Source organism: Triturus cristatus, chromosome 6 (genome assembly GCF_964204655.1).
Source record: "Triturus cristatus chromosome 6, aTriCri1.1, whole genome shotgun sequence".
Taxonomy (NCBI): Eukaryota; Metazoa; Chordata; class Amphibia; order Caudata; family Salamandridae; genus Triturus; species Triturus cristatus.
The window spans coordinates 710750893-710777591 of NC_140589.1; the positions used below are offsets into that span (position 1 = coordinate 710750893).

General features: G+C 43.8%; 1 protein-coding gene across 4 annotated transcripts in view; it reads left to right on the forward strand.

Annotated features, from left to right (window-relative positions):
- The window catches only part of LOC146817752 (uncharacterized), a 221216-nt gene that overhangs the window by 30889 nt on the left and 163628 nt on the right, over nucleotides 1-26699 (forward strand). For 3 of the 4 annotated variants that reach the window (XR_014962581.1, XR_014962583.1, XR_014962582.1), the window contains exons 2-3: nucleotides 3982-4073; nucleotides 4163-4221. The exons of the other annotated variant lie outside the window; for it this stretch is intronic. The gene's annotated coding sequence lies outside the window, so the exon portion shown is untranslated. The remainder of the gene's footprint in view (nucleotides 1-3981; nucleotides 4074-4162; nucleotides 4222-26699) is intronic. 4 annotated transcript variants of the gene reach the window in all.

Here is a 26699-nt window from a genome sequence, read left to right on the forward strand (position 1 = left end):
GCATCTGTTTTAAGGAAACTCAAGCTAGTCACATTTTACAAAAAATGTCCCCTTACATTTATTTACCTTATTTCATTGAAAAAACTGCTTTCTCGAACTTGCTATGAAGTGCCATTAAAAGTGTCACACATAAGGCAGTGAAATGTCACTCATAAATGCACTGAAAATCTGCAAATGTCCCACATAAGCAAAGTGAAAACTTTGGAGCTACGGGAATGGATGGCAGAGACAGACCTATTTCCTTTTCAAGTGCTTGGTGGGGTGCAGTATTAGTGCTGCATGTGTGGTTTTAAGATGGCGGTATTAGTGTGCGATTAGTGGTGGTGATGTTATTGTGGTGATGAAAGTGGTGTGATATTAATGATAGTGGTAATGTTGGTTGTGGTATTGGTGGGGATGATATCGGCGGTTGTATTGATGTTACTGTTAGTAATATTTATGGTGGTGTTGGTATTGGTGGTGGTGGTATTAACATTGGTGGTAATAGTGGAGCATTGATGTGGGCTATTGTGGTAGTATTGATAGTATGGTGGTGGTATTAGCAATGATAACATTGGTGGTGGGGCTATTGGTATTTCTGGTGGTATTTGTGTTGTATAAGTGATGGGTTTGCTACTGTCATGTTGCTTGTATTAGTGGTGGTGCTAATGATTGTATTAGCCATATTGGTGGTGTCAGTATTAGAGTTATGAGTGGGCATGTTAGTGAAGTGTTAGTGGTCATTGTATTGGTGGTGGGATTAGTGGTATTGGTGAGAGTGTTAATGGTGGTCAGGCTGTTGGTGGCAGTATTTGTGGAGGTGTGGTATTTATTGGTGTCCTGTGGGCAGTGATGGTATTGATGGCAGTGTGATATTGGTGCTGTTAGTGTTGTGGTACTGGAGATATTTGTGGTTGTGATCAAGTACCCACTTCTTAACGTGTATATACACCTCCTAATTGCTTTTAATCACATCGAAACAGGCTGTCCCCAAGATCACCATGCAATGTGATAAACCATAGAAGGCCAGCATAGGTCCTCGAAGGCCGGCTCTGGGTCTGATTTTCAGGATAACCATTGACAGTGTCATAGAGTTCTATTTAGATTAACTGTACGTAAATCTCATATGTGTACATCATGAAAATCTAGCCTGGATCTGGCCCTCGTGGACCAACGTTGGTCACCCCCGTGATAAACGTAGTGAGGAGGCCATATTATGGACATGACAAAAACATTCAACAGCTGTCTGCTAGATTAATTGCTTTCTATGTTTAAGACATGTATGTGATAAAGAATTGAATGTGACAAAAGTGCGATGATTGAGTATACTTTTTAATATGTATAAATAGTCTCTAATGACTTACAGTACGATCACTCCATAGTAAGTGATGTGAAGGCCCAAACAACTAATAGTTTGATTGTGAACGGGAAATGCTCTTTCCAGTCGATATAAGGTATAATTGACGATGTCTCACAAACTAGAAATGAACAAAAGAAGCAGGTCCAAATAAACCAATGCAAGGGCTGGCCCGAGGCCCACTTTACATATATTTTAACCAATAGGTCGTGCAGACAGCTGTAATGTCAAGCAGATCTAACATTCTTCACATGAAGTTCAAAGCAGAGATTCTATTAAATGTCGACTAGATATCTGTTGATTTGTTGTATTAAGGTGTTGAAGAAGTGAGACTAGTGATTCTCCAGATTGGTGTAAGGAAACTATAGAATGTATTAATGCAATCCCCAGCTGCAACACTTCAAATAATAAAGCCTTCTCGACACTTCCATCACTGTGTCTACCAGAGAAAGCCTTTTCTTTTTCACTTCAAACCGATTTACATTACAGTTAAAACATTTAGGGCCTCATGTAGGTAGCATACCAGTTACCACTTCTAAAATACCGAACGTTACCGAATCGGTATTTTAGAAGTGGTAACTCGTATGTAGGTAATGAGTCGGTATTTTTTACCGATTCGTTACAATTCGGTAATTACCGAATCGGTATTTACCGATTCGGTAATGAGGCATACCTTCCCATTGAGGGGAAGGTATGCCTCATTACCGAATCGGTAAATACCGAATCGGTAATGGTGGAGAACATGCAAGGGTGGCAGGGTGTCACATTGACACCCTGTTGCACCCCTGATTCGGCCATGTGTGCACATGTGGCACACATACATGCCCTAAGGGCATGTATGTATGCCACATTGCACACTGCTACGCGCTTCAAAATGCATACACACATACATTAATTATTTACCACCAACTATAAGTTGGTGGTAAATACCGACTCCTAAACACACCCACACACTCCCCCTACATATCATTTCTGGAATCGGAATTTACCGATTCGGTAAAATTACCGAATCGGTAAAATTACCACATCGGTAACGTTACCGATTCGGTAATTTTACCGATTCGGTAGTTTTACCGAATCGGTAAATTCCGATTCCAGAAATTGACCCCCTACATACCAATAGCCAAAATACCGGTCGGTAACGGTATAATTACCGAAAATCGGCCGTTACCGACCGGTATTTGGCTACCTACATGAGGCCCTTAAAAACTAAAGTTACAAATCTTCGAAAAGAAATACATTTTGAATTTAGAAATGCCACACAGTAACATAACTCCAAATCACAAAACATAACAACCTGTTATGAAACTGTCATTTGAACCTCTCTTTATCTTTTTTAAACAAAGTAAAACCTGCACACCTGCTACAGGAGAGCCAGAAAAGATAATGCTAGCATCGCTCTCTTTAACCCAATCTTGATTCTCCTTACATCTATTTTGAGGCTGGTCATTTTATTTCATGACGGGCGCTAGCATTATGCACATTTAAAACCTTATTATTAACCATGGAAACATGTCTGACTTGCTTTAGATTAAATGTCAAGTAATTACCAGCATTGGACCAGTCAGCTGCTTTCAAAATGTCTTTCGGACTACATCCAGACATATCATTCCTTTTTCCCATCACTCCACATACTGAATGAGTTGCAACTGCAAACAGACATGTCCATGCTCGCCTCTTCCTTCACAGTTTCTACCCAGCTCCTCAGTGTTGAAGAAGACATTGCCCATTATGGCTTCCTAAACAAAATCTGAAGTTGCACCACCTCTGGAGGGTGTACCCGGTTGCGTCTCGTCCGCTATGGAGGAAATGCTGATTTAACATGATTACAGATTAAACAAGTTTAACATATTAAATAGAAGTGTGCTTATTAATGTAATTTAGTTGTGCTACATTTTTATGAAAACGCTGTTTTAGATTAAACCGATTCTGTTTTGATGCTGTTCTGTCATTCACTTCTGTATTCAATGTCTCCTTTGCAGTTCTGCTCCCACACCACAGAGGTTCTGTCATTGTGTTATGAAACACATCTCGAAGAAGTGTGAGAGAGAAGGGTGCACAGATTATGGTTTTCGATGCGTTAACAGCTTTGAACATCTTTCCATGTCCCTTTATGTCATTTTTTATCTCCATAGTCAACTTAGCTTGTTACTGCACTGATTTCTCAATTCTGAGATATTTTGTTTCAAGTACAACTGTCTCCTTATTGTTGTCTTTAATAATGAATCACTATGGAATGGAGCATTGCCCAAGTGCAGCAAGGACTACTGACCCTCCAGCAGCCATCTTGGAGGTAGTGCTTTTCGTCCATACAGGAAGTGTGTACGCACACGTTGGCGTGCCGCTACTCCATCATCTATCATCCTTGGGTGCCGCGTGACACGCACAACTATTTAAAGCGGAAGGAGCATGCTGTATTGAGAACTCCAACACCCCCTTCTCATGCTATTTTTTAACGTATTCTATTCCATTAATTTTTTTCCACTTTCTTATCTTATTCAGCAATGGCGATGTGACGAATATAAGTATTCCATGCACATCCTTAAATCTAATCATTAAGTAGTTATGAGGATTCCTTTGCTACATATATATGGCGGATTCTACACTCACTGAGATTAAGTTAAGTTTCGATCCTTTATTTGTAGGAGCCTTCTTTACAATTGACCACTCCATATGATGAGCAATTACAACTGTCATCTTTTGATTTTGGAGAGGAGGACACAGTCTGATGCAATAGGTGAGTCTGATACGTTTCCCTACACCACCTATTTCCTCCATTTAATATTCTTTTTTTTTTTTACCTAACCCTTTATGTTCACAATGCAGGAACACACGCTCCATGGTGGGTCCGAAAGAAGCTTATATATACCTTTCCTTGACTCCAGGTCAGTCGTAGAGTTTTTTCTAAGACGCTCCATGACTATACGCAATTTTGAATACATGGGGCCTAGTGGTATATTTTTTATCATACAGGTTGTTCCATTCCTAGTCCTAATAAAGACCCTGTTAGGCACATAAACAACGCACGCTTCTTAAGAGGGTGGAAATGTTGACGGTTCATATATTGCCTGTACTGAAACACCAACTTTTGGGCACTTAAGATAGATGAATATTAACCTACCTATTAACCCACCATATCAAGATTTTTAAGACATTTACATGTCTTAAAAATCTTGATATGGTGGACAGGCCCACTAAAGAATCTGAATTGTTCTTGTTTTTTATGTGTACAGTCACTTTTTCTTTGATGCACTGTACAAACACTTTTTTTCACTTCGCACGTATGTTGCACCTTATTGTTTGATCATATGCTTTATTGTTTCTCAATGACTATGAAATCCATGTAATTTATTCAATAACTGTGTTGTTTGGGCCTTTATGTTTTGTGAGCATCTGAGCAAATATTACTAAATATAATTGAAGAGAGAAATAGAGGATTACCTCATTCAGGGGCGGACAGAAATTTTGGCAGGGGACGCACAAACATACTCACTCACACCCATGCATTCACAAACGTACACACACTCCCATTCACAGCACTCACAATAAATTCATTCATTTATACTGTATCCACATACGCACAAACATTTAAAAACATAAACTTTACCTGCCATGCAGCTCCTGGAGAGGAAAGCCTCGGAGGTCCCAGTATGGCTCACTCTGCTTCCTTCCCTATGGTCAGCCAATGAGGGAAGTCAGCAGTCCCTTACTTGTCACAGAGTGGGGTAGGGTCAGTGAGACTTGCTGACCCCACCCGCCTCTTTGACTTGAAAAAAACATTACAAGCACTAAAATACAAACAGTAATCAGAACCATTGGTCACATTGAGATCTGGCATCCATCATGTTGAGAAGACTACTGTTAGAAATTGGGTTTCTGGTTGGCAGAAGTATGTATCCTGTCCAAGCAGGAACCAAAATCCTAGTCAGTGTAGTACACACTTTACAGGGCCAGGGCACATGTAGTGCACTGTTCTAGGCCCAGGGACTTATCAGAAAATCAGATATGGCAATCTTGAAGAAAGCAAATGCCATCACATTTTAGACACAATACACACACACTTTAGCACTGGTCAGTAGTGAAAAAAATGCAGAGTCCTAAAGCCAACAAAAACAATGTTCAGCATACAGTCAAAACAGGTGGTCAGAAGACAAAATGTCAGGGAAAAGCACGCCAAGAGATACCAGGTCTAACACATGTCCTCCCCAGCTGAAAGTGAGGAGAGCTACCCAACCTCTTGGGAGTTTTCTTCACTAAGGCCGAAGAACATGGAAAGACCATCATCATCGTTGGCGTGTTCTGTTCCAGGATGGTGTTCCACCATAAAGTCCATTCAATGTAGGGAGATGGACCACCTCAACAGTTTAGGATTCTCATCCCTCATCTGCAATAACCATCTGAGGGGCCTGTGGTCTGTCTGAACCCAGAAGTGAGTCCCAAACAAGTATGGTCTTAGCTTCTTCAGCTCCCAGACCACAGAAAAAGCTTCCCTTTCTATCGCGCTGCACCTCTGTTCCCTGGAAAGTATGCTCCTACTAATGAAGGCTATAGGTTAATCTAGGCCCTCTTCATGTTGCTGTAAAAGCCCGGCCCCATGCCATGCTCCGTGGCATTAGTCTGCACCCCAAATTCTTGGGAGTAGTCAGGAGCCTTGAGCACAGACGCCATGCACAATGGTCTCCTTAAGGGTGTCAAAATGGTGTGGCACACTTCTGTCTAGATCACCTGAAGTGGCTGCTTCTTGGAACTCATCTCTGTCAAGGGGGCAACAGTGGTGCAGTATTCCTTGAAAAATCTCCTGTAATAGCCAGGTAAGACTAAGAAAGCTTTCACCTCTGTCTGGGTGTTGGCGGGTGTCCAAGCAAGAATGGTGACACTTTTTGGTTGTACGGGCTGAACCTTGCTGCCCCCTACTTGGTGTCTCAAGTGAACCACAGAACCTTGCCCTACCCGGCACTTACTGGCCTTGATAGTGAGGTCTGTGCTCTGCAGTGCCCTTAATACTTCTCTCAGGTGGTGCAAATGGTCCTCCCAACTGGAGCTACTTCAATGTTGTCAAGGTATGCAGCACTGAAGTTCTCCAACCCAGCCAGGACCTGATTGACGAACCTCTGGAAGGTGGCAGGGACATTCTTTAACCCAAAAGGCATGAGGAGGAACTGGTAGTGCCCTTCTGGCATTGAGAACACTGACCTCTCTTGTGCCCTCTCGGTCAAGGCAATTTGCCTGTACCCGGATGTTAAATCAGACGTGCTGAGGAACTTAGTAGCTCAAAGCCGATCAATGAGATCATAAGCTCTGTGGATGGGGTGTGCATCAGTCTTGGTTACGGCATTACGCCCACGTTAGCGAGAGAGATTTGGAGTTCAGATATGACATCGTACAGAGCAGCTTTGAGGACCAAAACCACTGGGCTCGACCAAGTACTGTTGGAGGGCTCAATAAGCCCTAACTACAGCATCTTACAGACTTCCTCCTTGATGCTGGCCCTCGCTTGGTCAGACAACCTGTAAGTTGTGTGCTTAACAGTCAGGCTGTCCCCAGTGTCAATGTCATGAGTACACCAATGGGTGACTCCTGGGGTGAGTGGAAACAGAGATGCAAACTGTTTCAGCAACGGGTGACAGTCTCTCTGCTGCTCTAGAGTCAAAGTAGGGGGAAGTCTCACACCCTCTACTGACCCACTCTCCTCTTCCACCCCATCATCTGTGACCAAGAGCATAGTCAACTCAGACCTCTCGATGTGTGGATTGAGGCGGTTCACGTGCAAGACCCTCAAACGGTACCTAGAAGTCTGCAAGTCCACCAGTTAGGTGACATCACTCTTGCCCTCCTTTACCTCTAATAGGCCAGACCAGCATACTTTCAGAGCACGTGGCTTTACGGGCGCCATTACCAACACCTTTTGACCAGGCTGAAACGCAACCAGAGCGGTATTCTGGTCATAGCAGCGCATGTCCTCCTGGCTAGCTTCCAGATTCTCCTGGGTAAGTTTCTGGAAGCGGGCTGTCTGGTTGCGGAGGCCAGCATGTAGCTGAATACATCCTGGGGTGGCTTCCTGGGAGCTTGCTCCCAGCCCTCCTTCATCAAACTTAGAGGGCCTCTCACAGGGTGCCCGTACAGAAGTTCAAAAGGCCTGAAGCCAACCCTCGTCTGTGGTACCTCATTGTAAGCAAATAAAAGACATGTTAGGAGGACGTCCCACTTACACCTCACGGGTTCGGGTAGATCCAGTATCATGCCTTTGAGGGTATGGTTGAATCTTCTAAGCCAACCCATTGGTTTGAGGGTGGTAAACTTGTAGGTCACCCCCACACTCCTTCCACATGGTCTTAATGTACAAGCACATGAAGTTGGTGTAGCGGTCGGATACCACCTCCTTGGGGAAACCCACACAGGTAAAGATCCCCATCAGTGCCACAGCCATGGCAGGTGCAGTCACCGTCTTCAGAGGGATAGCTTCTGGGTAACAGGTGGTATGGTCCAGCAAGACCAGGACAAACCTGATGCCCATGGTTGTCTTGGGATCCAGAGGCCCCACAATGTCAATGCCCACCCGCTTGAAAGGGACGCTCATGACAGGCAAAGTTTGCAAAGGGGGCCTTGCATTCCCCCTGTCTTGCCACTCGTCTGGCAGGTAGGACAGGACCTGCACGACGCATCTGTGGCCTTCCTCATCTGAAACCAATAAAAATGGGTGACAAGTCTGTCAAAGGTCTTGTCTTTCCCCAAATGACCTGCCAGTGGCACATCATGAGCTAGACCCAGTAGGAACGTTTTGAAGTGCTGAGGTACCACCAGCACATGGGCTGCACTAACTCTAGGCGGCAAACTCAGCTCCACCGGCAGAGTTTGCAGAGTTTTGCCAACTCCGTGCTCCATTGGGAACGTGGAGTTCAGGCAAAACTCTGACTCTGTGGTGGAGTGGAGTAAGCCGCTTAGCCCATGCGCCATGGCCCAAAGTAAAAAAAATAAAAAACACCTACCTGGTCTCTGGCATCTCCGGGCTGCCCTCCTCCTCACCATGGTGTCTTCTCGCCGCTGTCCTTGTCCTCGCTGCAAACCCCTACGTTTTACATCTTGCACAGACTGCGCATGCGCAGTCCACGCAAGACACAGGGGTTTGGGACCGGCGGCGAGGAGGAGAGACCACGGCGAGGAGCAGGGTGGCCTGGAGATTCCAGAGAGCAGGTAAGTGTTTTTTTCTTAATGTTTTTTTAAATTGGGGGTGTGACTGGGGTGGAGCGGAGTTCCACTCACTTAGGTAACCCCAACATCTTCAAGTGTGACCTGAGCTCCACCTCCTTCCAGGGTATGCTTCCTGAGGTCAGATAGCTTACTGTCAATCAAGTGCTGGTACAGATCTGTAAAACAGAGACTAAACATGTGTTCTTGTGCAATCAAATTGTACAGCCTCTTATAATTAGGCACATCACTTCCCTTCACCCAACTACCAAGTGCAGTGCAAAAAGAATCAACACAGCCCACCCAGGTCTGTGGGGAAAGTTTCACACTGTTCCCAAACATATGCCTATACTTTTCTGGGATCAAACCATATTTCCTGGTAAGGGACTCCTTCATGGAGGGTTCCTCATGCTGTCACCCACATCTTGGGCCAGTAAGTTGTCCTTCCCCTCAGTTGGGTCATGCTTCCACAAACTTTCCCCCAATCCTCCTCAGGAATCTTGTGCATTTGTAAAGCTATCCCGTAGGTTTCAAACCACCGATCTATGTTGTGTTGTCTTTCACTCCATAATCAGACACCAGATCCTTGGGTATGTGTACGGTCTTCTCAGAGGACACTGAAGATATGCTGCCACCATCTGTGCTGGACTCAGCCTTCCTGGCTTTCAACTCCTGCTCTTTCATGTTCAGTTCTTGAGCCAAAATACATTTCTTCTCCTCAATGCCTTGTTTAATTTCCTCCAAAGCTTTCTCTCTCTCATGATCCATTTTGAGCTTTGCAAGCTCAAACTTGAGCTTGCTGCCTGTCCTCCAGCTCCTCTGGGGACAGACCTTTAGAAGAAACACTGCTGCTTGCTCAGGAGGGAGCCCTTCCTCTATTCAGACTGGCCCCCGCCCCACAAGCGGTGCTGGCTCCTCCATCCACTCCAAATGCAGACTTTGTTCCTCATTATCCACAACATCATCCCCCTTCTCTGGATGCACAGCTACATCCCTGGCTGCTAACTGGGCCCTCAGTGCCTTTTGCAGCGCCTTCTTTTCAGTGAGGCCTTTAAAAGAACACTTGAAATTCCTACAGGAACCTTGGAGCAGGGGCACCATGTAGGTTTCCAACGTCTCCTACTCAAACTTCAATACTGCAGGTACAGCTGTTAACTCCCCAGATTGAGACATGACTATTGGAAAAACTCAAAAAGTGGCCAAAGAGAAAAGAAAAAAAAGTAGATTGGTGCGTAATGGTCTGAGATATGGAAGTAGTGTACACCAATCACTGTATGCCTTGCACAAATAAGGTCCTATTCTCGTCTCTGAACACCAATTTTAGAAATTGGGTTTCTGCGTGGCAGTGCTATGTACCCTGTCCTAGCAGGAACCACAATCCTTGTCAGGTTAAGTGTAATACACACTAAAAGTTTACCTGTGCTCACCCTCTGGTAGTTTGGTACAGAGCAGTCAAGCTAAACTAAAGAAGCAATGTGTAAAGTAGTTTAATTACTTGCTAATTTTGGAGTTCTTAGTCTGAAAAAAAGCAGTTTTCTTCAATGTGAAGCTAACAATGGGCACAAATTTGAATTAGAATAGGTAGGCCATGTTTACTTTTCTGGAATAAATTGTTCATATAGCAATGGGCAGTAGTAATGGTCAGTGTATTTAGTTGATTTTGTGACTGCAGCATTTACAGCATAATTATGGATTTACTGTATTTGTTACATATTTTGCAAAATGTTACCAAAATATTATGTCTTTACCACAGGGATACAAATATTACCTATGTAGAATGTGGTACACAATTTGCAGGTTTTGCTGTGTAATTTATTTAATTTGATACTCCACAGCACAAAATCCTATTAGCCCCGACAATGGTAAATATCTGTGGTTTGAGGACTGTGATAAAGAAATCCGCATTCACAGGCAACCATTAAATATTTCCCGTATTTCATGGCTGTCTTTGAGATATCGATTTTTATACCACTGCATTTTGTGCAGTGTGTGTGATTCACAGAAGCATTTATGAATGTGGAATGTAGTACTGTTTTATGCACTCTTACTTGCCTTTGTAAATCAACCCCAAGACATCCAACTCCCTATAAGCAGAAATGATAAAAGGGCACAATATTTTTTATTTTTACTAATCGTATATGAATCGTCACATTTATGTGTTTTGGGGCCAACTCACAGAGGCCTGGACAATTACATAAAAGAGTAACGCATACTTACTATCTCTCTTACTCCTACATGTTTTTGTGACTAGGCCCCATAAAGTTTCGATTTCAGAGCCTTTCTAAGTTTGTGTTGTACAGCTGGTCTTCTCTCTTACTCACTCGTCCTCTGGTGAGTCACTGTGGCTTACGTCACGTTCTTAGTGAGTTCACAGCACCCTACCCTGCCAAGCGCGTGCATGAATCTTTTGCAGATGGCTGACTCCCACACAAGCTGCTGTTAGTGCCGGTCCCTGTGGACAAAAAGCACGTGTAGCTGAACTCACAGACTACATACAGTAGGTTGCTCTCATGGGGGGAATTTAACACATTTCAGAAGTTTTCTCATTACAGTGTATTTGTTGGATACTTGCAGTGTGTCTTTGAACGTACTGTTTCATGTGTTTATTTAGTTGGTGGTTTTGCACAGCATTATGCGTTGCCTTCTGCCCTCTCCAAAACGCGGAGGAGTTTGATAAAGTCGTGTGAAGACGTGATTAGCGGTAGCCAAGATTCCAACGAAATGCAGTTTCCAGTAGAACATGTACACAGCTCAGATACTTTCTGAAAAAAAACAGCCATTGCTTTAGTAATGAGTGAACCTAAACCTGAAATATATAGATGGAAACCAGCAGAGACGTGTTAGGGCATAGGCAAAGTAGGCAATTGCCAACTGCCCCACCTTCCAAGGGACCTCCTGGTAAAGTGATAGGGAGAGCCCCTTCCTATAACTGTGTGCACAGAAAAAAAGATGTTTTTATTGCTGTATCGTTGTTTCTTTCAGGATACATAGAGTCATATATCAAATTCATAATGAAGGCTCGGTGGCAGGCGTGAGGAGAAACAGCAGCATGCAGTCCTCCTCGCCATGTTGGGCCACCGAGCCACTTTAAAGGAAACTTCTTCCTTTAAACGAAAGCAATTCTGTATCAATACGCATTAATCCAGCATCAATACCAGTGCTTTTGTTAACTCACATCAACCTGGAACTGGAGAAACCAGTGCTTACCTTGGCCTGTAAGTCCCTTTGGAGCCCTGAGTGACAGAGACGGACATTGCATATATCCAACCTTGGCACCTGGATGTAACCTTGAGGTCTAACATACTCTTTAACCCCCCCCTTTGAAGCGCACTTTCACCTCTTAAGAGGCATCGGTTACTGAATTACTATTTTAGTGAAAGATGTAACGGCCTCCTGATAAAGGCATTCCCACCGAAACGCGCGTAGTGTCAATACACCGTCAGCTTTTTAACATCTGAGCCATTCACATTGTGAACTAATTGTTACTGCTCTATGGTTTGATAAACTAATGCATTGTGTATTTAGTCAGATGTGCTCTAATTTAGCACACTGATCATGATCATATGATTGATAATTATCCTACGATCAGAATGTATAATTCATTGTAGCAATCTTTGTACAGGACACTTGTTAAAATAATCATGTTTTTATTGTGGTGATGTTTCCACATTTTTAAATTTTATAAGTAAAATATTAAAAATAATTTTGTGATAACAGCACAAGCAGTCATTCAAGTTATTTGATGTTGTGCAACTATTACTTGCTACATGTTAGTCTACATAATGTATACCTGCATATCTGTGTTCATTGTCTCTTTCCCAAGTCTGTTCTCTAAATATTCGTTATTTTCCCTGCACTTGGCACGTTACAGGGGTCACAATAGGCATGGGTCTCTGAAGGTATCAAAACAATGTATCAATATAAGCTGAGGTGTAGATACATACTTCTTTAGTACCATATACGCCTCTCCTTTTCAATATGGGGTAGTCACCACCAGCTTTTTACCTTCAATTTTTTTTAAAAAAACTACAGCTTTCTTTTACGAATTTCTTTTACAATTGGAAGTCCCCACTTTTTATCTCCCCTGTCCAAAATACAGGGGGAGTCAATCAAGTGAACTATCAAACAAGAGTATGAAAAGATTATGAAAAAATTGTGAAAGGCGAGATGACACCTCACGTGCGAAAAGAAAACAAATGGATAACAACAAGAGAAGCGGAGTTCCTGGTTAACAACAAGCCCAGGACACCGGCCTTCTACATTCTACATAAAATACATAAGCCACAACGTCCTCCTCCGGGTCGGCCGATTGTGTCAGGGATCCAATCAGTGTTGGAGCCCCTTTCGCAGTTCGCCGACTTTTTTCTTAGAGAGTCAGTAATTCATCAACAATCCTTTGTAAAGGATACTACTGAGATCCTTAACATCTTAGAGGACTTGCATTTTGATCCGGGTTGTGAATTGTTGGTCACGATTGACATAGTCACTCTATACCTGTATACCCCAGGATGCCGCGCTGGTGGCAGCAGCGCGAGCTCTTAGTGGGCAAGAGTGGTTCTATGATGCACCGCAGTCATTTGTACTGCAATGCATAGAACTTGCCCTGACCCGAAATTACTTTAGCTACAAGAATAACATGTATCTGCAAACCACAGGCACTTCAATGGGCACTACTATGGCGCCTAGTCTGGCCTGTATTTATGTTGGCCAGTTTGAAGAACACGTCATATACCATCAGTCTAATCCCTTCCAGAGGAATTTGCGCCTCTGGAAGCGGTATATAGACGACGTGTTCTGCATTTGGTCAGGTGGAGAGGATACTCTGCTTGAGTTTTTCAACTGGCTGAACCAGCAAGATGCCAGTTTGAGATTTACATGGACGTATCGCAGCCAAAAGGCTGTATATTTGGATTTAGATATCCATGTAAAAGAAAACATATTGTGTACTGGAGTCCATCAAAAACCAACTGATAGGAACTCACTCTTGTCGTATCAATCATACCACCCTAGAGCTCTCGAGGATAATTCGCCGGTGGGACAGTTCTTGCGGTATCGGAGGAATTGTTCCTCCACCGCAGTATTTCTTGAACAATCAGAGGGGCTATGTGAGAAACTTGAGATGAGGCAATATCCCCGTAAGATCATTAGACAAGCAAGAAAAGGAGCGATGAACACTCCACGGAGTGTGTTGCTTGAAATGAATGAAAGGGTAAAAGAAGAATGTATGCCTGTGGTAATGACTTTTGATCCATTAGCAACGCGTATTCGACAATCAATACGAAAACATTGGTCATTATTGTCCACTAAGGAATTCACAATGCCCCCACCGAGATATGCGTTTAAAAGATCTAGCAATTTAAAAGATAAACTAGTGCATACCCGAGTAGAAACATTTCAGAAATCAAAAGAGATGACTGTTCCCCCAGGACACTATCCATGTGGGTCCTGTTCAGTATGTAGTTTGACCAAGAAGACACTGAGTGTAGTTTTGAATTCAGGAAAGACATGGTATCTGACACGTTTCAGTAACTGTAATACCACGAATGTGGTGTACAGGTTGACATGTCAATGTGATTTACAGTATATAGGTCTTACCACGAGAAAGATAAAAGTTAGAGTGCAGGAACATCTCAGCACCATTAGAACAGGGAAGCTAACAACAAAACTGGTACAACACTGTCATGAGAATAAACATACATTTACCTGGGTAATACTTGAGAAAATAGTAGGAGACCCACAGAATATTGAGGGCCTTTTGGCCTCTAAAGAGGCACGTTGGATTTTTCAAGAGAAATGCGATCAATTTGGGCTGAATGACCAAATTGAATGGAACAAGGCCAAACAATGAGTATAGGGTAATGAGATTGTGGGCAGAATGTGAAAACCTTTGGTGTCTTTGAGATGTAATATAGGAAATGCCCTCTGCCTTATCTCTTGATTACACCGAACATTCATCATGTTTGGCGTGCACACTAGTATGTAATCCTCTTTGCCTGGTATCCGTGATGTTTGCGATCCCGAAGAGTCTCGTAGTTGGGGCATGACGCATGGTATTGCTTGTGTTTTGGAAATGCTGGACCCTAAAAAAATATCTCCTGTATCAATGAGAATCTGTATGGTATTCATCGGTACGAACACATACAGTATGATGCAGTAAGGCTCACTAGTTGTTTGAAAGTTAGATAATGGAGGTTGGTCCAATCAGGACAGCATGATTTGCCGGAAGAATTGACTAATCAATGATGAAAAACTCTACATGTGATGAGTTTTGAAGAACAATTTGGCACGTAAGATAGTGTTGTGGAAAGTAGAGAATGGCTTTTTGTTTGATCTACAAATGTAGATAAACTTGATAAAGTTCAATAACCTAAGCAGAAAAACTAAAATAAATATGACATTTTGTATGGGTCTGATAATTTGACACGGAGGCATAGGAAAATGAAAAAAGCCGCCTCGCATATTTTGAAATAAATACGTTGGACAAGTTCCGTTTCATGTTGAAAACGGGAGTGTGCAAGTATTATGCGTATACAAGTAATCCCGGTTCAAGATGGCGACTACCGCTATAGCAGGTTGACATCACTTGCTGCCTCTCGCGAGAGCATTGAAATGTAGGCGTCTGACCGCGGAGATCAAACGGTCGAGACGATAAGCTCCGTGAGGCCTCGGGTGGTAAGAATAGATGTCTGGTGTGAATAGAGTGTTCTCTATGTGTCCGGTGTCTCGGTTTATGAAGCGGAGACGTGTGGAGAGAAAATGTTTTTTTATGAACATCGGAATATACACGAGGGTGCATTGACTCTATGAGAGATGTTAAGTAATTGTGTGTGTGCTCCTATTTCTTTAAGCGGGGCGGTTTTGAGCATGGAAACAACCTGAAAAGAATAGTGGAACACGTGTGGAAGTTTGTGAATTCGTGGGAAGTTTTGAAATATCGAATTAGGAGAGCATTGGTTTGACGATGAGAAAGATCTAAGGGGTGTGTTTTTGACGCCCTACGAACAATTCCTTTATGATGGTCCGACATATGAAGGAACAAAAGGATTGGAGGCATTTCGTGATTAATTACATGCTTTGTCATTCCCAGATTTGCATTACAGCTGAATGCGAATCCAATGTGAGGACTCATATATGGAGCTCAGTGTGTGACCTATAAGATCGAGCCGGTACGAGGAAGTTTGGCTCATTAAGGGTAAATTAAACGTCACTGTTAGAGAGTTTTGAAAAAACTATCATTTGAAAAAACTATCATTTGTAGAGAATTGGATAATATGAATGAGGCTTGTGTGTCTATTTGTTTTTACTTTTGGCAGTCCCCGGAAAAAGTTACTGGCGACCTTGTTTGCCCTGAAGAAATTGCCTAAAATTGGTGTGGCGATGAAACATGTTGGCACAGTATAATGGTATGCATGATAAGCAACCTTTTTAATTTGAATAAGGTGCACAGAGAAGGAATAATAAAGTTGGTCTTGTGAAAAGTGCATCCTTCTTCAATTTTATATTCACTTTGGTCGCTTCGTGGGATGTGATTTATTCACTATCTAACACCGCATTTTTGTTTGTTTTTGGACACTTTACATATAATTTTTTATAAGCGAGATGACAGCCAATGATGATAAAAGTGGGCATAGCTGGTGAGTACCAACCAGCAAGCTCGATTGGTGGTGCACCCGTGAGGTGTCATCTCGCCTTTCACAATTTTTTCATAATCTTTTCATAATCTTGTTTGATAGTTCACTTGATTGACTCCCCCTGTATTTTGGACAGAAGAGATAAAAAGTGGGTACTTCCAATTGTAAAAGAAATTCATAAAAGAAAGTTGTAGTTTTTTTAAAAAATTGAAGGTAAAAAGCAGGTGGTGACTACCCCATATTGAAAAGGAGAGGCGTATATGGTACTAAAGAAGTATGTATCTACACCTCAGCTTATATTGATACATTGTTTTGATACCTTCAGAGACCCAGTCTATTTTTGTATTGACATTGTTTGAGTGGAGGGCGACTTGGTGTCTTTTTTTCCCTCTATAGCTCCTAGTTGTTTGTATGTCACACTAGGCATGCCAGGGGTCACAGCTGTTACCCCTGGCGAGTGGCGACCCCTAAATGATGTCAATGAGGATGGCAGGAACAACAGCCCCAAGATAGCAAGTCCCAAACCGGTCTACAGGCAACCAGCAGTGGGCTTGTTTACCTCAGACAAAATAGTTTCCATATTCTTCTTTGGGTCGGCTGCAGATATACAGAACTCCTGAGGCAACTGGTTGATATACTGAGATTATGCCAAGGACAATATCACACTTGCTGCAGCATAAAGATACTGCCATTGCAAATCCCACAGATTATGCCACGGACTGCGTAGGCAAGATGGATTGCAGCAGTAACAATGTACACATATACATCAGGAGGTCATTATGCACAGTTATGTCTGGATTTGGGTTACATTCTTTATGAGATGCCCATGAATGTTTGTGATGGCCATGAAAGGCCAGCGTCTTCTTTGCTGAGGGGTGTTTGATTCATTGGGAAGCCCCCTCAAGTATCAGTGGGCAGATGGGTGCAGATCCAGCACGAAGAAATAATTGAGCATTTTTTGTACCCTTCCATTATGTTCTCTTGCTAGATAGTAACATCCTTGCAGGAAGGCAGTAGGCATAACTCAATGGCTTTGGATGCATGTGCTGCCACTCACTTCGATGAGGTACCAGACAGAGGTGCAGAGAACAATGCTTGCCTCAAAGATGGACGGCCAAAACCACAATGGGATCTGGTAACAAGTGGCCAGTCACTCACCGCGGATGAAGTTGGCGATGGTGAGAAGGAGGGGCTTCATCCTGTGATGGTCGAGGCTACAAAGGTGCAGATGCTGAAGTCCCTTTATGTGATCTTGGCATGGACTTGTTCAGTGGAGCAGGTTTGATAGCTGGACAGCAGCGCCCGACATCAAGAACTTGGCACTTTGTCCAACACTGAAGGTGGAAAGTTTCAAACTTTTAGTTATGTCTTGTCTTGTGGCTCCTGATGCTCTCAAGGGCACAGACGCGAAGGTGGCGTGGGCCCAGCGAGTGATGCAGAAACAATCATGCTTGTTACCGTGGTCTGTACAAAGCCTAAAGAGATGGGCAGCTTAGTGTGGCTGATTGGAGGACCGATGAGCAGTCAGTGGGCTCCTGGTGCAGACAGCGCTTTCCATGATTTGATCCTTGGACAAAGCTGCTAGATAAGAAGGACTCGCTGAATAAAATACCAGATTTGTGCAAGAGTAGCATCCCTGCTTGGAAAGATGTTTTCTGGCTTCACGTGAGATCAGTCTGAGCACTGGAGGTCATGGTATAATTCTCCTGGAAATGATTATAGAAATCTACCCAGCCTTTCCTTTTGAAAACATGTCAGTCACGACGTCTGCTCCTCATAGGTGGAGCTCCTAGAGAAGGGCTCAAAAGAGCGACAGGTGGCTTGCAAGGAGTAGGCTGCCCACTACCAGAATCTGAGAGGCCAGAAGCAGTCAAGTGGGGAGGATGTTTACGTATCACTGATTTGTAACCTATTGCAATGAGTGTGTTGAAAGCCCGGAGTATTCCATCCGTCCAGGTTTCCTTTGCATTATGGGATTTGTAGTTCTAATTGTGGAGTGGCACCAGATTCCCAGGATGCAAAATGAAAACCTGGATTGGACTATCTACTTGCACATAGACCTCAGGGATATGAGCCATGTGCATCTGCCCATCGGCGTAGCTTCAGGAGGGGGGTTTGGGGTGTTGCAATCCCAAATAAATGTATGTTCTGATAAATAGTTGGGTACATGTGCTTTCAGTTGGGTATGAACAGGTGTCTGTCGGATTTCAACGGGAATTTTTCGCTCACACAGAAAAAAACACAATACACTCTCTCTCTGTTCTGAATGTCCTCGAAAATGTTGGTTATTTTACAAAATATTGTGTGTTTTCTCTTAGTACTCCTACCAATCCGCATTCCTCTCCCTTTCCGCTGCCCCTTAAGCTCCTCTCATGCACGTGCTTGTCCTATAATGTATTAAAACATTATATGCCAGTGTGATTGTTTGAAAAATCTGGAGCTCCCCCACAACTTACTGACCAAACTACGGCCCTGAATATGCCATTTAGAAGTATTGCTGATGTCATAAAGCTGTTCCTAGCCCATTACACTGCACAAACAGGTCTAATTTCTGAAATGTACCGCACTACAAGGATACAACGGCTTTGTTTTACTCGTGCTAAAGTGTCACTCATATGGAACTGAAATGTCACGCATAAATTTTTCGGTAACATGGAAATAATGACTGAACACGTGTCAGCTATGCACATGGTCGGTACAATCCTTCCAAAATCTTTTATACGTGTTGGAACTCTGCCATGCTTGAATAGTTTTAGCCCACTTTTAATCTGAACTCAATTTGCCCTCCCCGCTAAATTTAAAAACAAAGTTCTCACAAGCCGTTCGCGCTTTTAATCTACCAAACACTTGTCCTTGAGTGTTTGAAATACGTGCCAAGCGCACATGTGCGGATGTTTTCAAAACAGGCTCGAGCAATCAGGGGCCCCTCAGATGAGTTGCTTCTGAAGCTAGCCACAATCTAAATATGTTGCTTTGGGTTTTCAAAACAGTTACATTCCTTTAGCTAATTGCGTTTTAACTGTAAGCAGTGTTTGGAAGTCTTGCTGTATTCCCAATATACTTAATACATTTGAAAAGCTGCGTGTGAAAACAATATTGAAACTAGTGTTGATGAAAAGTCGACCCCTGAGGCTCCTGATATTGGGCGTAGCTACTAATAGTGCAGCAGGAGCAGTTGCGCCGGGGTCCATGGGCTTGTGGAGCCCTGTGGGCCCCAATTATGGCTCTCTTTCACTACCAGCTGTGGGTACGGACCATTTTCAGGATTGTTGGGATGGAAGAAATCTAAATGCTTGTAATATGGTATTAATTGTATTATGCTCCAATTTCAGACTTTCAAATGCTTGTAATTTTTTTTACTAATAATTGGGGGCCAAATGTTCTACCAGTTTGCAAATCGCGAAACAGTTGAAACTGGGTTGCGACTGAATGCTCCTGTGTATCCAGTGTACGGAAAGAAAAAATGTTATGGTCACAAAAATGCACAACGAATTGGCAATTTAGCCCGTCCCAATTTTTATGACACAGATTTGCAGTTACTAAATAGTAAACGCTAATTACTAAACATTCGCAATCTGTGAATAGTTTGTAAAAAAAAGTAGTTTTCACTCAGATATTACCATCAAGTGGAATCAAAGTGGGAACCAGGCGCAAACATATACAAGTAAGCCTAGAGTCTAAGTTTTTCCCAAAATGCCAGCACTATGTGCTGAGGCGAGGAGATGAGGTTTTTGGCAGCATTGCTGAGAGGTAGGAAGAGAAGGGAGAGAATTTTTAGGGCCAGGTGCTACATTTTTGGCCTGACAGAGGAACTGTATAGGAAGTCCAGACTGAGCTGAAAGGTAAAGTCATACCACATAGGCGAACTGGACCCTGTACTTGGTAGGTGAACTCACAGAATTGCACTGTCCAGTTTTTTTTAAACTTCATGGGTGTCATGTTGGCCAAATCTGACACCCATATTTTTTTCTCCACCACCCCAATTAAGTTGCGGTTACAATTAACAAAGCATGTCTTGAGTTATCCACCAAGTGAAACTAATTTTCTGTACTACCATCTCAAGAATCAGTACTCACTCAAAATAAAGGTAGTTTTAAGGGGAAGGTGCCTGATTACAGGCCTCTAATCACACTACCCTGGGAGTACTCATGACTCCTACAGGCTCCTGCACTATGCCCTCACCACCTGTCTTGTTAGAAGAGACTCTGGAGATTGCTTTTTATCAGGTACGTCACATATGAACAGTCATGACAATACAGTAGGGATCCTAAAATGTATTTTAGTAGCGAGTGTGTTGTGATTGTTTGAGGTGACATTGCTTATACCATACTCCCTTGTCTTTTACCCAGGGGCGTAGCTGGGTCAGTAACATTGTGGGGGTGAGCTTCAGATTTTCCAACAATCAGGCTGGCTTATAATGTTAAAATACATTATACCACATGCAGGGTGCATGACAGGGGCCTAAGCGGCAGTGGAAAAGGAGAGGAATGCGGATTAGTTGGAGTACTATATAATCAACATTTTTGAGGGCTTTTAAAATGAGTGTGTGCGTTTTTGTCAGTGTGTATGTAAACATTCCTAGTGAAATCCGACAGACTTTTCACATACCCGACTGAAAGCACCTGCATCAAACTATTTATCAGAAAAAGCATTTATTAGGGGGGAGTAACACCTCAAACACCCCGTCTGAAGCTATGTCCCTGTTTACACCACAGCTCAATGCTGAACACAAAGTGAAAGATGGTAAAAGGTTGCACGTTGATTTGTCTTTAGCGAGTACGCCCGACTCTCCTCATGTCACCGGGATCGCGTTTCAACCGGTTGAAATGCGATCCCGGTGACAAGAGGAGAGTCGGGCGTACTCGCTACAGACAAGTCAACGGCTTAATATGCCACAATAACTGAACTAAAATTGCCACATTGTGGCTTGACCATTCTTGAATCTGGGATTTTAGGTGCAGCACTCAGCTGTGCCAAGGAATTGGCTTAGAGTTAGCACTTGACACCCTGAGCTGAGACTCACATCACAGAAAAGATAAGGATTGACACTAAGATCAGTACTGTGGAATATTTATGACCTACCGGGTCGGAAATATCACCGGTTTCAAGGTCTATAAATCCACTTGCCTCGTTACAGCCCTGAAGAAGTCAAGGGTTTAACACCCTATTGACGAAACACATGTTGGCTGGCTTGCTAAGAAACACAACATTAAAAGCGAACAGTCCAAAAAGGACACCATTGTCTTCATCCTTGATCAACATTAATTGTGTTGTACTGTTTTTTACTCATATGCGTGTGTATAGAACCTGTTGTGTGTACTTAGTCGGACCTCTAGGTCCCATTTTGAGGGTTTAGGGTATTTTCCCTCACCTGTGGCACCGCATTCAACTGTTTTCTCTTATATAATTTCACGTTATTTGGTAAAGCGCCGTTTGAAAACCTGTGAAAATCAATACCCCCCTTTTTGCCAGCTATGAACTTGCGCCGCCCTGGGTGCAGCGCATTAAAGTGAATTATGGAGTGGCACTCACCTGCACTTTCATGAGGAATTAGAGATCCCTTTGAAGGTGGTTGTAGTGAGGGACTGCACCTGCCTGCAAAGGGATGTGTGAGGGGGTCCATGGGACCCCCTTTCTACCCTCTACCCCCACGTCCATAATACGACAAGGACGCAGTGGCAAACTGAGTCCCTCATTTGCATGGGGCCACATCCCAGTGCAAATGAGGAAACACCTTCTAGTGACAGCACTGGTGCTATATATGCGCTAGCGCTATCAGTATTACAGAAGGGGCAGCACAAGCGTCTGTGACCCCTCCTGTAATACCAAGGGCCCTGGGGGTGCACAATTGCCCTTGCAAAGCTCAGAGGTTGTATCATGAACAAAGTGCCTCTGTGCGAACATTAGTGCACACACCTCCGGTTTTACCTGTACAAATAGTTTCTATCACTTTTATGTCTAATTAGCAATCAGTCATTTCTGACTTGCTCAAATGTACACTTTACATTTTTTATCGGCTGGTGCAAATTTTATGAACTTATGCCTGCCACAATGGCAATTCTTTTTTTTACATATTCTCAGTCAGGCACAACATCATAAAAAGAACATTGACTGATTAAAAAAAGATTGTACATCTGCGTTAATCAGAAAAGATATCAGATGTTAAAACTCATGAGAGGAAACTCCTGTGAAAATGCAGGTGCCAATACCAGTGTTTTCAAAGATGTGTTTTGTTCATACTATGGCCCTAGGAATGAGTTCAATGTGTGCTAATCTCCTAATAAGGCAGTGGCATAAAAACAGATAAAATACAGATTTTGTCTGATTTTTACACTACGATCGGGGTCTAATTGATCCCTTAGGTGTACTTTATTAAAATGGAATGAACTAATCACCATAACTCCGAACTACTGCAAAACTTCCTAGCATTCAATTATCATGTTTGCTTTCTTTCTTACTTCAAATAGCAGCCAATGTAAAACAAAATTACAAAGAATACAATAACCATGAGACCTTTGGCTACAAAATACAGTCAAATTATCACATTGACCAACCAGCAACATGAAACAGTAATAACACAGAGGAAGACTGCCATGTAGCCTCTTTCATTCCATCTTTCTTGTCCAATGAATATGGCTTGCCCAAATATATTAGATTATTGTTAGATTACTGTTAACTAAATGTTGTGTTAATCTATCCCTGCGGAGAACCCTTACAAATCTTCCATCATCCATCTACACAGGAAGTGACTTCACTGAATATCCTGTCATCAATCTGCTCAGGAAAGGACATCACTGGATTTCCCATCATCCATATGCCCAGGAGGTGGCATCACTCCTCTCCCCTCCCAGGCCCTACTTAATGGCGGGCACAGCATGGACGCGCTGCGGACGTGCTACTGGCACTCTGTAAGTGTGCCAAAGGCAAATCTGTCTTTCCTGGGATTGCACCCAGCGCCAAAAGCCCTGGTGCTCCACCCTCCTGCCACTACCATGCTTGCGACCCCCGGCAACCTGAACCCCGGCTACTGCGCCACACACTACTGCCTCGCCTCACCACACAGCACCGATTGTTGCAGGGATTCTGCGAAGTTTCAGAACTATGCTTGGAATCATAGAACCTTAGTAGACAGGGACTGAGTCATCCTACCACCTGAGTACCCATGAGCCCGGGACCGACTAACTATAGTTTTTCACTTGCCCTCCTACTCACTAACAGAGGGAAAAGTGATTAGACATCCCAGAACACAACACTCCCGACCCTCTCAGGAATCGCGGTTACAGGACACACCCTTTCGCTCTCACACTCGTACTAGTCTACAATAAGTTCTGATCGAGACACGAGATAGGTTTAACATGCTTATTCTAACTATCGTGCTCTAGTATGCAGTATATGTGCCACAACAAGTAGGAAAATGCCTAATACAAATACGGTCAGCATAGCAAGTGGTCCGTAAATCATAAACGGAGCTGCCATTATATACGACAGTGTAGCCTAATCTCCCTCCCCTTCTGCAGAAGCAAAATGATTATATGTCAGAAGATCTCTGGTTGTTGGCAGCAGACCCTGTACCTTAGTGTACACAGATGAAAGTTCTACATGTCAGGTGCTGTCACAATCTTTTCCCTGGAAAGACCCCTCTCCAAGTGTGTGTTACCTATCTGTGCATACTTTTATGACAAAAGTACGTGTTCCCAAACAACAGCTGCATTTGCGTGTTTCTTCTAGGAGCTAGGGCCTGACCAGAACAGAATAACAAGGGGCATTGTTGTTCAACCTTCTCTACATGTTCAGAGTTAATCCCAGGAAAGAACAGAACGCAAAAACAACAGCGCGTTCAGTGGGAAAGTACAGTGTGGCACAAAGCAAAATGTGTTTGTAGAGTAATGTGCACAAAGCAAAGGAAAGTCTGCAACATGATCATGCTAACATAGGGAAAACGATAATGGGCCTACACAAGACATATGACATGATGGAGGATCCTCCTATGCTTCCTGCAAGTTTTCATGCTTTTACTAGCCCTGGGTGGAGTTTGCAGTGTTACACTCCATGGAATTCTGCAGAGTCCCTTAAAAACTCAGCGGAATTCCGCGGAGTTCCGTGGGCAGGCAGAGTATTGCTCGAGGACGCCCACTCCTAGGTAAAACCTCTAAGGTGAGGTACCCTACCTACATTCCCAGATTTGAGCCCCTCGGTAGCTCATGTCAGCAGGCTCAGTTCCGCTCCCCTCCTCCTGGATTCCTCTGTGTGGGAATCCCCAGTCAGCTGAGCCAGCTCAGACCCTCTTGCTACATGATACAGGCTGCATGCCAGAGACCGGTGATCGCTGCAGCAAAGGAGCCATGGCGCTCTGACCCGCCACCGGCAACTTCAGGGATGGAGCCACTGCAACACCGTCTCACAGTCACTTTCACTGCCAGCCATCTGCCCATTAGCTGTCCACCTGACACGTTGTTCACCTCTCCACTGCTGCTAATGCCAGACTCCGCCCGTGTTGCTATTGGCCATGTTAATTATCCTCCCAAGCAGCACTAGACCGCACCACACAAATATGAAGTGCATGGCTTGCTGCGTCTGGCACACAACTTTCAGCAACATAGTAGTCATATCCTTCATACTGCTGGCACAGAATGTGGCTGCATAACATCGCCAGTTCGATACAGCAGTTCCTAGCAGGGTGTTAAGGATTTATTTATGCCCTGAGCTGTGTCTGTTCAAATGTGCTCAGACTCATAGAGCCTTCAACAGTGTACATATCTCGAACACAAGAGAGCGTGCTAGATGGACGGGCTGCATGGAACTATTTGCTTGGTAGAGAAAAGAACCTTGCCCATTTTAAGGTACAAACTATAAAGCAACAATTGTTAGGTAATGTGGGGCATGTTGTGGGGCATGAGTAGCCAACTGTTTAGAAACAGAATACAGTCCATTGACCTCTAAATCTAAAAAACATATTGGTGTGTGTTTTTTAAATATGATGTGGCGTGGTACTTTTATCAGCATGAGACTCATGAAATGCTGAGTCAGACCTAGTGCCGGTAAACTCCACTCCGCCAATGGTAGGCGGAGTTTTTAATGCTGAGCTACACACTCCAAGCAGAGCGCAGAGTGGCAAAACTCTGCTGGTGGAGCGGAGTTTGCCGCGTACCCCTAGCTTTTACCCACCACCCACTGCACCAACAGCACCCAACACCCCACTCTCTTACACTCACAGAGTCCTGCAACCACCCACACAACACTCCACACTCACATGCATGCTCCTCAACACCCACTTACTCACCAACCATGCCACAGAGATCTGGGACCTGCTGCACGACAATGCCCCTAACCTGCTTTTCCTCACAGAAACCTGGCTGAAACGTGTATTGGTACCTGGCATCACCACAGCCCCTCCCCCTGCCCCCTAGCTGCAAAATTGATAGACAAGAAGACTACACAAGTCTGGAGGCAGAATCACCATCATCCAGAAGAAGAGCATCAGCTCCACCACATCCATGGACATGTCATCCTCCAACATGGAACACCTGTAATTCAAGCTCCACATCACAGCCAACTTTACACTAAGTGGCACTCTCATCTACAGACCACCAGGACCACAGACCAACGTCACCAACACCATCACAGATTTCTTTGCACTTCTTGCCCTAGATCCTAGCAATTGCATCCTCCTCGGAGACCTGAACTTCCAAGTGAAAGACCACACCAACCCCAGTTCAAGCGCAGTCATTGAAGACTTTGGAAGCCTGGCCTCAACTAATGAGTAAAGGGACCTAACCACATCACCAGACACATCCTGGGCCCTATTCCCACCAACATCAGCAACAGCCAAGTTGACAAGCCCACACCAGTCCCCTGGACAGACCATGATCTTGTCAAGTTCAACATCCCTGTCCCAGTCCAGCGCACATGCACCACTGCCAGACCAGCCTGCCGAAACTGGACCAGCATCATTTACAGGGACTGGAATACCTACCAACCCAAACACAGCAACAGTCTTCCATAGCCATCAAGAATTTCAACAATTGAATCTCCTCCTGCACTGACTCCTTGCCAAATGCCTCCTGATCTTATTCAGAGAACAAATGCTAACCACATGGCCCATCATCACCCCAGAAGAAGCCACAGCCACCATGAAGTCCATCCACTCAGTGGCTCCATTGGACCTCTGCCCCCACCACGCCCACTCATTAGGGCTGCAACCCATCAGCCTCATGCTAACACCCATTTTGAATGCCTCAACCTCTTCTACAACCTTCCCAGGTGCTTGAAGTCATGCAACTGTCCTCCCATTACTGAAGAAACCCTCTGCAGACCCTTCAACTCTCACCAACTACAGACCGATCTTCCTGCTACCATTTCCAGCCAATGTCTTAGAGAAAAGCATCAACAGATAACTCACCGAATACCTTAACGACCACCAACTACTTGAAATCACTCAGGCTGGTTTGAGAACCAACCACAGCATGGAAACTTCCCTCATCGCTGCTACAGATTACATCTACATGCCTCTGGACAGAGGAGACATGGCAGCCCTCATCTTCCTGGAC